General features: G+C 40.5%; 1 non-coding gene across 1 annotated transcript; it reads right to left on the reverse strand.

Annotated features, from left to right (window-relative positions):
* Window positions 1–1,370: 1,370 nt before the first annotated feature.
* On the reverse strand, window positions 1,371–1,515 carry LOC116071773. Its single transcript, XR_004111140.1, has one exon. It is a non-coding gene; the product is annotated as a small nucleolar RNA SNORA48 (small nucleolar RNA).
* Between the last annotated feature and the right edge of the window lie 8,948 nt (window positions 1,516–10,463).

Genomic DNA, 10,463 nt, shown 5'->3' on the forward strand with positions numbered 1-10,463 from the left:
GCCAGCTCTTCCATCCTTGGGGCTGCTTCACCCATCCTTGCTCAGCCAGGATTAGCTCTATTATGTAGCTTGTTCAGCATCTCTCATCTTACCAGCTTTTGCACTTGCCTCACGTGGCAAGATGTGAGGGGGCAGAGAGCCTGTCTCCTCTTCCCCACTTCTCAGGCCATCTCATGACAGGCAAGTGGCAGAGCCAACTAACCCATGCTTTGTTCTTGAGGCTGGCTCACCTGACTTCCCTTAACTAGGGCCAGCACTACTGTGCTGCCCAGGCAAGGTACAGGGACCATACTCCCAAGTGCTACAGCTGGTGATGGGCAAGGTTCACTCTTTTGAGCTCATGACCCTATGGCCAGCTTTCCTGACTGTTGAAGGTAGTGAGGAGTGATGGGACATCACCTTTGCTCCCATACCACCCCCATGACAGACAAGTGGTGGTAGGTCAACTTGCCAACACTCATGCACTGGGGCCAGCTCAACCACACTTCCTCTGTCAGGACCAGCTCCACTGTGCTATCTTGGCAATGCAGAGTGCTGTGGACAGTGAGAAATTGTGCCAGCATCCAGTGAAGGGTGGGAGGAGTTATACACAGCCCCTGGACATTCAAGTGGTCCTTTGGAGGCTGCCCTGACCAGGGAATTACCCATATTCTCTAATGGTAATATGAGACACAGATATAGACCCTGACCCTTGCCACTGTGTAGCCATGGATTCAGACATGGCTCACAGCAGAAGCTCCAGGTAGGACCTCACCATGGCCCCAGATGATGGGGCTTGCCACTCATAAAGGCTATCTTCTCTTCACCCTTGAGTCTCCAGTTCCATTTCTCTTCACAATGTTCAAGGTGCCCCACTTCTCTTTCTCTCCCTTCTGACTACCACAGGCTTCCACACTGTGGTGACTCAAACTGTAGATTGGCCACAGTGTTAACCTAAGGCTCCAAGGTTGTTGAAATAGGAAGGCAGGCCCACAATATGTCCCAATTGATTCTCTGAGGACAGTTTGGCACACCCCACCCCACCCCATTCCAAATTGACAGGAGTTGCTACTGCATTCATTTATGTCTGTCTCACTCAGGGAAACTGGGAATCCAGGCCAGCATTGACAAATATAGCTGTCAACAGTGTCTTCACATGTTGTATTGCTGTGACGAGTCTTTGACCAACAAGGAGGCATCAAAGTCTCACAGTGTGTCCCTGTGAATCCACCATCTTTGTAATCACAGTTGTAGTTGTCTTCTCCATTCACACATAGAACTCCATGGAGACAGGGCTGACTGGCACATTCATCAAAGTTGAGTTCATAGTGGTTTCCAAGGAATCCAGGTGCACAGTCACAGAAGTGAACCTCAAGAGCATCCTGAAATGGAGATGATTCCTAGCCATAAGACAGCTTTGGCCAACAAGCCAGGCCTAAAGCTAGGATGAACAAAGGACTGCCATCTGCTCTGCTCCTGTCTGATCTAAGAACACCACCACCAACAAGATGTCTCTTTGTCCATTTGCCAGGGGTTTATATGAACTTTTATCTGTTTCACTAAACATTGCCAACAACAGGTTGGATCAAACCTTGAGTCATCTTATGATTGTTTCTGTATTGTGGAAGCTCTTATGTGTTCTTCCACATCATTTTCCTTTTTCTCCCTCTGCACACAGCTAGAATACAGTTCCTAAATAAGAATGGCTGCAAGTAAAGCAGTGTGGAGTGTGCACTGAAATTGTGTGAAGCATATTGAGCCAAAGGTGTTAGATGCAGAGAGGACGGGACTCCATCCTACTACTTTATCCTTGTTCCATGAAGCGAATGAAGATGATAAATACCTGAAGGGAGAAGGGCCAGAGAATAATGAGATCCTTGGATCACCAAGATTGTTTCCTAAAAGAGAGGAACTCACTCATCAGAAACTTTAGTTTTAAATACTTGTGGAAAATAGTTTTTGTTGCATGGACATCACTGCACATGTTAAAGTTTCTACATCAGCTAGACTGACAGCTAGTGCATCAATTACTGTCCCTCATTCTTACTGTTGTGTAAGGAAATGAAGACTACTACAGGAAAGATGAGAGGTCAACAGATTGATATTTGAACCCAAACTCCATTAAAGCCTAGCTATTGACACTCTAAATATAAAAATCCTGGATGTCTTTTTCATGTTCCCTGCTTTTCAATTCCTTGATCAGTACCCTAAAAAAGATAACAGGACCTCACTTCAGAAATGATGTTCAGTTGGCATGTCTCAACATTTCTATTCATGTTATGCATAATAATCCTGCTGAAAGAGGTTTCTGGCAGTGGCCAAGCCTTTTCTGGGAAAGTTAAATGAGTGTAATGCACATGTCTCTCCTTATGGCAAGGCCTGAGGAGTTGGTCCCCACATGGCAAGAACCTGTGGGAATAATCATACAGAATCGCCTGGCCTTTCCCAAGGGTATGCTCTTGCCTTTGCATTTTTTGACTTTGCTATTGAAAGTTTATACTTTCACTTTGTCTGTGACAGAATTTATTTAGAATCAGAAAAGGAAAGCTCAGGCCATGATTCATTCTTGTTTGTCTCTGAGGATCATGGGAGTGGAAAAGATCACTACTCCTGTTTTATTTATTAATGGCAATGTGGTTGAGTCAAAACAAGGCCCTGATTTGGGTACATCAGCTTATATCCATATGTCCTCTTCCGAGAGGAATTTAGTTCTGACAAAAATTTACCCATTAACTTGTTCCAAACAACAGCTTATTGATTATCAAAAGGTTAAAAATGTCTTGCTGGATCCTTGGTTCCTGGGCCTAATAGGAACTTTCAGAATTGAGCCAAGCAACAGTGAGGAACTGATTCAGGCTCTAATGTGCTGAGAGCATCGAGCATCAGAGGAATTAGATTTCATAATTAGGATATAGGGAGATGTCAATAAATAAATCAGAATTTCTTTGGTGTGTAATCTATCACCTCTCAATACTGTAGCCACAATTGCTATGACTTTGTTATAAGCCCATGTGTTGGTTAGATATTAACTACTTTCTGAAGCTATATTTCTTCTTCTTCTTCTTCTTCTTCTTCTTCTTCTTCTTCTTCTTCTTCTTCTTCTTCTTCTCCTTCTTCTCCTCTTCCTCCTCCTCCTCCTCCTTCTCCTCCTCCTCCTCCTCCCCCTCCTCCTTTTTCTTCTTCTTCTTTTTTGTTTTTTTTTGTTTTTTTTCGAGACAGGGTTTCTCTGTATAGCCCTGGCTGTCCTGGAATTCACTCTGTAGACCAGGCTGGCCTCGAACTCAGAAATCTGCCTGCCTCTGCCTTCCAAGTGTTGGAATTAAAGGCATGTACCACCACTGCCTGGCACTATATTTCTTCTTTCTTCACTTACTTCATGAGTTAGCAGGAAGCTGCAGAGATTTAGGAGGAGAAGGAAGAGGAAACGTGCAGTGTGCACATTATTGGTAATGTAGGAGGAGACTTTACATGATAAATTGAAAATATAGCCTTTTCAGCTATGAAAAGGTAGATGCATGAATAAAGGCAGTCTGAGTTGTCTCAGTGCCAGACTGTGTGGACAGCACTTCTTGGCCAAAGCTTCTTTGGACTATTCCACACATCCTTCTTCAGGATTTGAACCCCAGCTGGGGTGAACTCCAGCAGATATGTAGAATATACCACACATGCAAAATGCAACCCATATGTGGTATTATTTATAGTAGATTTTTAAAATCATGTTTCATTTTGAGGAGTAGGATGTAAGTTAGAATTTCTATAAGACATTTTTTCTCCTCCTCTCTCTCCCTCTCTCCCTCCTTCCTTTCCTCCCTCCCTCTCTCTCCTTCTCTCTCTCTCTCTCTCTCTCTCTCTCCTTCTCTCTCTCTCTCTCTCTCTCTGCCTTTCTCATGTGTGTCTGTCCTTTTGTGGGTATAGATGTTGTCTAGTGGATAGTCTTGCATATAATCATCAAGAACACATTCAACACCCCTGTATTGGAATTGCAGATAGTCACAAGTACACACAGCCACGCCAGGAGGCTTGTTCCAGTGGTCCCTTGGGTACTAAACTCAGGTTCTTCATCCCTTGGTTAAGCATCTGAGATATCCCTGTAACCCATGTGTTTTAAACTTTTATCATCAAGGTTAGATTTGCCCACTAAGGAGAAAGGTAATGATAATGTCTTTGAAGACATTGTTTGTAGATATTTCCTTCATACTGCCTGAGTTAATTGCCTTGCCCTTTCTCTTCAATTCTCTCCCTTTCTTCTCCAGGGTTTGAGAGTCATACTTGTTGGGTTCATACAGCCTAGTGAAGAGGATAGGCAAACATGCCCATTCGTTCACTCTGTCTTGGTTAGTGGTGGCTGGGTCTCTTCTGTCAGTTACCTCAGCTCCTGCTATGGGACTCATATTTGACAAAAATATCACAAAGATTCATGTGGACCTTTAATATCATTTATCCAAAGGTACAATAAAAATACCTATGTAATGCATGCCTAAATAGTCCATTGCACCACCAGTAATCCATATTTCTTGACCCTGAATACTACTCAAGTTGTGTTTTCATTCCTAAATATGCTTTTTCTTCCACAGTCACTTAAGATAGGTTTTCCTTATTATTGTTTATAACATTTCACTTCATTCACAAAATCTCTCTAACACCTTTGAGGAAGCAAAGAGGATAAAGCATACAATTCTTTGACTTTCCATTTGATGTACATGAAATATTGTGTAAATATCAATATTCTTTCATCAAATGTATATATTTCATGGGTATTTTCAGGTTGAATTATTTGATTTCTAGTTACAGGATTAACATTTATTACAATTTGGTATATTTTATAATATTTACTTAACCAAATATATGTACTCATTGGTATTTATTTTGTAACTTTATCCTTGGGTTTTAAGTTTTTGGTATAGTCTTAATTATTTACCAGTGTTACCAGGATCAATCTATTTTAATATTCCCTTCTGGATATTTGTAAGATAACCAAATATCTTATCTCATCATAAGTACCTGCCATATAAATCAATTGAAAAGTTTTATTGACAATACATGTCATATTTTGAAACTCAAGCCACATTAATGGTACCAGAATTTCTAATATAGTTAAATACCATGTAGTTGTAGAAAATTAGTTTAAATAAGTTCCATTTACATATCAAAATATGAAAGAGTTGTAAAAAATGTAAGACAGCATAAAAGTTACTAGTAAAAAGATATTTGAATTTTTCATCTGTTTATAAGAGCATATTTTTAATAAGAGGAAATGCAGCAATTACAGAAAATAATGCATGTTTTTGGTCTTGACTCAGTTATTGGGGATTTAGCACTTTAGTCTTCAAATAGGAAGGATAAGTCAATTTTCAGCATAAAATATGCTGTGGAAATTAAACTGTAAAGATATCCTTCTAAAAGAAACATAATAAATTTATTTTTGAAATAATGGTCATTTTACTCATAAGTAAAATTATTACTAGTTTAATTGCACCACAACTTTTTCTTTAAAGACAACCTTTGCATATTAACAATTATGACTCTATTAGTAGTCATTGAGTGACAGATGACACATGGCAAGAAATCAATGTCTTCATGATGCATATAAGATGTGCTTTGTAACAAAGCAAAACAGCTGTGATCTTTTGATCAATACTTTGATATATAGGCCTATTTTTGGCTTCTATTTTGGTTCTATTCTCTCCATCTAGTCTCTTAATATAATCATGGTGGAAGGCAAACAATAACATTTTTGATGGGTTCTGATGAACACCAAGACATTTAATATCACCTACCTAGCTTAATTCCATGTTTCATCAGAGTGTCTCAGTTGCAAGATCATCTACTATCAATCTCCATGTCAATTATAGCAGAATGTTTGCATTGTTTTCAGAGATTAGCTGCAAAATGAAAGTTGTGAATCTATGATCCATATTGTACTAAATTCTACTATTGATAACTTCTCCAGCTGAGTAATGAATAGGATAAAAAAGGAGTAAATGGATGCTCCATATCCACACACAGAATATTATTTAAGCATTGGAACACACCATTTAGACTTTTAAACAAAGATTAACACTATAAACCAGTTCTCAGAATTCAATCCATTTTCCTACTGTATGCACTGCCTAAGCAAAACAAAATGTTTTTATTAGTTAATTATTTTATTTATTTATATCCCAAATGATATTCCTATTCCCAGTCTCTCTTCGCAGACTTCTTCCCACCATACCCCTTCTTTTTCCCCTTGAAAGAGTATTGTGATGGTTTGTATGTGCTTGACCCAGGGAGTGGCCTTGTTGGAGTAGGTGTGTCACTGTGGGTTTGGGCTTTAATACCCTAGTCCTAGCTGCCTGGAAGTCAGTATTCTGCTAGCAGCCTTCAGAGAAAGATGTAGAATTCTCAGCTCTTCCTGTATCATGCTTGCCTGGATGCTGCCACATTTCCACCTTGATGATAATGGACTGAACCTCTGAACCTGTAAACCAGCCCAAATTAAATGTTGTCCTCATAAGAGTTGCCTTGGTCATGGTGTCTGTTCATCGCAGTAAAAGCCTAAGACAGGTGCCTTCCCTGGGCATCCCCTATCTCTGGGACATCAAGTCTCTATAGGATTAGGTGCATGCTCTTAAACGGAGGCCAGACAAGGCAGTCTTCTGCTACATATGTATCTGGGGCCAAAGACCAGTCCATCTGTACTCTTTGGTCAGTGGCTTAGTCTCAAGGAGCTCCCAGGGGTCTGGGTTAGTTGACACTGCTGGTCTTCCTATGGAGTTGCCATTCCCTTCAGTTCCTTCAATCCTTCCCCTAACTCTTCCATAGAGGTCCCAACCTCAATCCAATTCTTGGCTGTGAGTATCAGCATCTGTCTCAGTCAGATATTGATAGAGCATCTCAGAGGAAAGTCATGCTAGGCTCCTGTCTGCAAGCATAACATAGCATTAGTAATAATGTCAGGGTTTGGTGCCTGCCCATGGGATGGATTCCAATTTGGGCTGGTCACTGGTCAGCCATACATTCAATCTCTGCTCCACTTTTGTCCTTGCATTTTAGACAGGAACAATTCTGGATCAACAATTTTTGAGGTGGGTTGTTGTTCTCTTCCCTACACTTGGGACCCTGTCTGACTATTGAAGGTGGTCTCTTCAGGTTCCATAGCCCCATGGTTGGGCAATTAAGTTAAGGTCACCCACAATGAGACCTGGTAGCCTCCCTATCTGGGATTTTCTAGAGGTTCCCCAACCCTGACTCTGGCAGCTGCATATTTTCATTCATTCTCTTGATCTTCTAGGATTCTCTCCTGCCTCTCTCTCATACCTGATTCTGCCTCCCTCTCCTCTTCTTCTCCCTCTATCACCCAGGTTCCTTCCTCCTTCTGCCTCCCATAATTATTTTATTCTCCCTTCTAAGTGATATTGAAGCACCCTTACTAGGGCCTTCTTCTTGTTTAACTTCTTAGGGTCTGTGGAGTATATATCATGGGTATTCTGTACTGAGGGACCCTAAGGGCTTTTTCCAGTATCACACCATCCTTACAGCTTCCCCTCTCCTACCTGGGGTCAAGGCTAGGCCATGTTCCGTTCCCCACCCACAGGAACATTCTTGAGTAAATAATTCTCAGAATATACTGACTGATAGTCACCTAACCCTCTGGAAAGTCCCAGGTAGAATTCAAATGCTTGTCATGCTTACAAGCCAATAGATTTAGAGATCAATATGCTCAGCCAATAAGTTTGAACTGTAACCTTGTTGATGCAACCTATGTCCCTAGAAAGTATAAAAACTGATTGTAATAGCCATTCACGGTTGCCTTCTAGTCATTTGCCTTGAGGGACTAATTGAAGGTCGACCCCAACCTCTTGTTTTTGTACTGATCTGTATTTCAGTGTCTGTTTCACTCAGGGGCATCTCAAAGTACTACTGACTGAGGGTGGGGGTCTTACAGTGTTTAACACTATGCATCCCCCTTTGGGTCTTGGTTATCTCACTCAGGATGTTATTTTTTAGTTCCATCCATTTGCCTACAAAATTCATGGTGTCCTTGTTTTAAATAGCTGCATAGTATTCCAAGGTATAAATGTACCACATTTTTTGTATCCATTCTTTGGTTGAGGGGCACCTGGGTTTGCTTCCATTTTCTGGTTATTATGAGTAAAGATACTATGCATATAGTAGATTTTTTTTAACTTCAAGTTCTAATTTGAGTTTTGAATCAAGGCTAAAAATGTCACCGCATGCAGGGTCTAATATGATTCTTGAAGGGACATAATGACATGGTTCCTGCCCCTGGGATAGGGCCAGAGGACCTTAGCCTCCAGGAGTGTTGATGGGATGGCTGCTATGGGCATAAGGCTTGTTTGTATAATAATGTATATATTTTCACATTCTTCTGAGGAAAGTCCTCCCTGTGAATGTTAATGATATTCAAATGATAATCATACTGCAAGAGTCCAGGAGGTGAAAGGGTGCCTTAATGTCTTAGCAAAACGGTAAACACTGCGTCCTTCAGAACATCCCTTAAGGCTCTGGAAAAGAGCTCTAAATATATGAGTTTAAAAGTATATAATTTCTCAGCTATGCAAAATGTAAGTATGCAATGTGAATTATGAGGGGCTTCGTGAATCTAAAGGAACAAAGGCAGCTACACTAGACAGCTTCTCAGAAAGATACAACGACAGCTACAAATTCAGGCACATTCCTGAGTTTAAGGTCAGCCTGGGACAGAGCAAGGTTAGGCACAGGTGTGGTAGAAATGGTAATTTCAGGACTGAGTCCCACCCAGCTAGTTATTAACTATGCTTAAGAGAGACCTGCAGATTCTTCATTCTTTTGCAAAGTGAACTTGCAGTTTCCTAAGGATTAAGAATCACAGGAAGCTGATTCTTAAGATAATCAAAAGGAATTTTGGAGTAAATGACAGGATTGATATATAAAATTAAAAACTGGGCTAATGATCTGCAGGAGATGAGATATACAGAGAATTTTTTAGAATAGCAAAAGAAGCGAGCGAGCGAGCGAGAGAGAGAGAGAGAGAGAGAGAGAGAGAGAGAGAGAGAGAGAGAGAGGAACAGAGAGAGACAGAGACAGAGACAGGAGAGAGAGAAAAAAATACAGGACAAAGAGTAAACAGGCTGAGAAGCTGTCTCCAGCAGAGCATAGGTCACCAGCTGCACTTTGAGTAGTTTGTTTTTGCAGCTCCCAGCCACGCCTTCTCTCAGAACTCCTCTCCAAGCTTAGGCAACCTCAGAACTGGTTTATATTTTAGAAAAATAAAACTTTGTACATGCTTGGTTGTTATGGTAAAATGTGAATTATATTCATTATGATAATATTATCAAATATCCTGAACTCCAGCAGAATATATTCTAGTGGGAATAGTTTAAAGTATAGCTGATAAAGGACAATAAGCTTATATTTACTACTGATTTAATAAAGGGGGAGGATTAGTGATATACATGCCTAGTCTTTGTATTCTCATCTATATTTATTCTTGAATGTGATTATTTTTTTCAATCTGTATAAGCCTTCATGTGAGTAACTTAGTGGTCAGTTTCATTTAAAAGGATTTCAGTCTCATCATTCTTATGTTCATCTTTACATTTAATGATGTAAAATAATAACTTTTGAATATGGAAGATGAGGAAGAAAAGGCATAAGAAACATCAGTTATAAACTAAAATCCTCATTATATTGGATTTCCACTTTTTTCTTTACTCTCAAAATTTGATTTCTTGCAGTCATTGCTTCTAGAAATTCTTCATTGATTTAATCAACTGATATATGGTAGTCCTTATAACATACTTGATGTGGTAGAATGGTGGATATACCACACACTAGGCCCAAACAGTTCCACATGTAAGAGGTTTAAGTTGGGGGGGGCGGGGTGGCAGTGGAAAAAGAAGAAGGAGAGAGAGGGGGCAAGAGGCAAGGGAGAGAAGCAGAAGTAAGAGAGAGAGGAGGGGGAAGTCAGCCTCTTTTATAGGGCCAGGCCTACCTGGCTGTTGCCAGGTAACCATGGGGGTGGAGTTTATACAGAATGCTAACATTCCTCTGTTTTGGTTTAGTACAGAAAAAATTAGAAAGAGGTGATGGCGAAGCAGGAATAGGGTCATCATGATATCTAGCTGCTTCATGCTGACATTGGGGCGACATGTCTCTGGGAATGGGTATGGGGATTATTTGTCCAATCTTAGGAGAGTTGGCTATTTCCTTGCTGTCCAGGGACTGTGGAGCCATCTGAGGATAGGTCAAAAGGAACAGGTCCAGTAAGAAGCGTCTGTAACAGGAGATGGAGCATCTGAAGGTGGCTTCTCTGGAGCTGTCCTGGATGTAGAAAGCACCTGGACTTGACAAGACGTTGAAGCAAATTATTATAGGTAGAAAATAAGATTAAGTACATTTGGGAGAAAGAAATTTTTTTTCTTAAGATGTACATTTGATTCTTGCAAACCGAATCAAAGAACAACACATCAAAACAATCATCCACCATGATCAAGTAGGTT

This window comes from Mastomys coucha, unplaced genomic scaffold, assembly GCF_008632895.1.
Source record: "Mastomys coucha isolate ucsf_1 unplaced genomic scaffold, UCSF_Mcou_1 pScaffold22, whole genome shotgun sequence".
In the NCBI taxonomy this organism is placed as follows: Eukaryota; Metazoa; Chordata; class Mammalia; order Rodentia; family Muridae; genus Mastomys; species Mastomys coucha.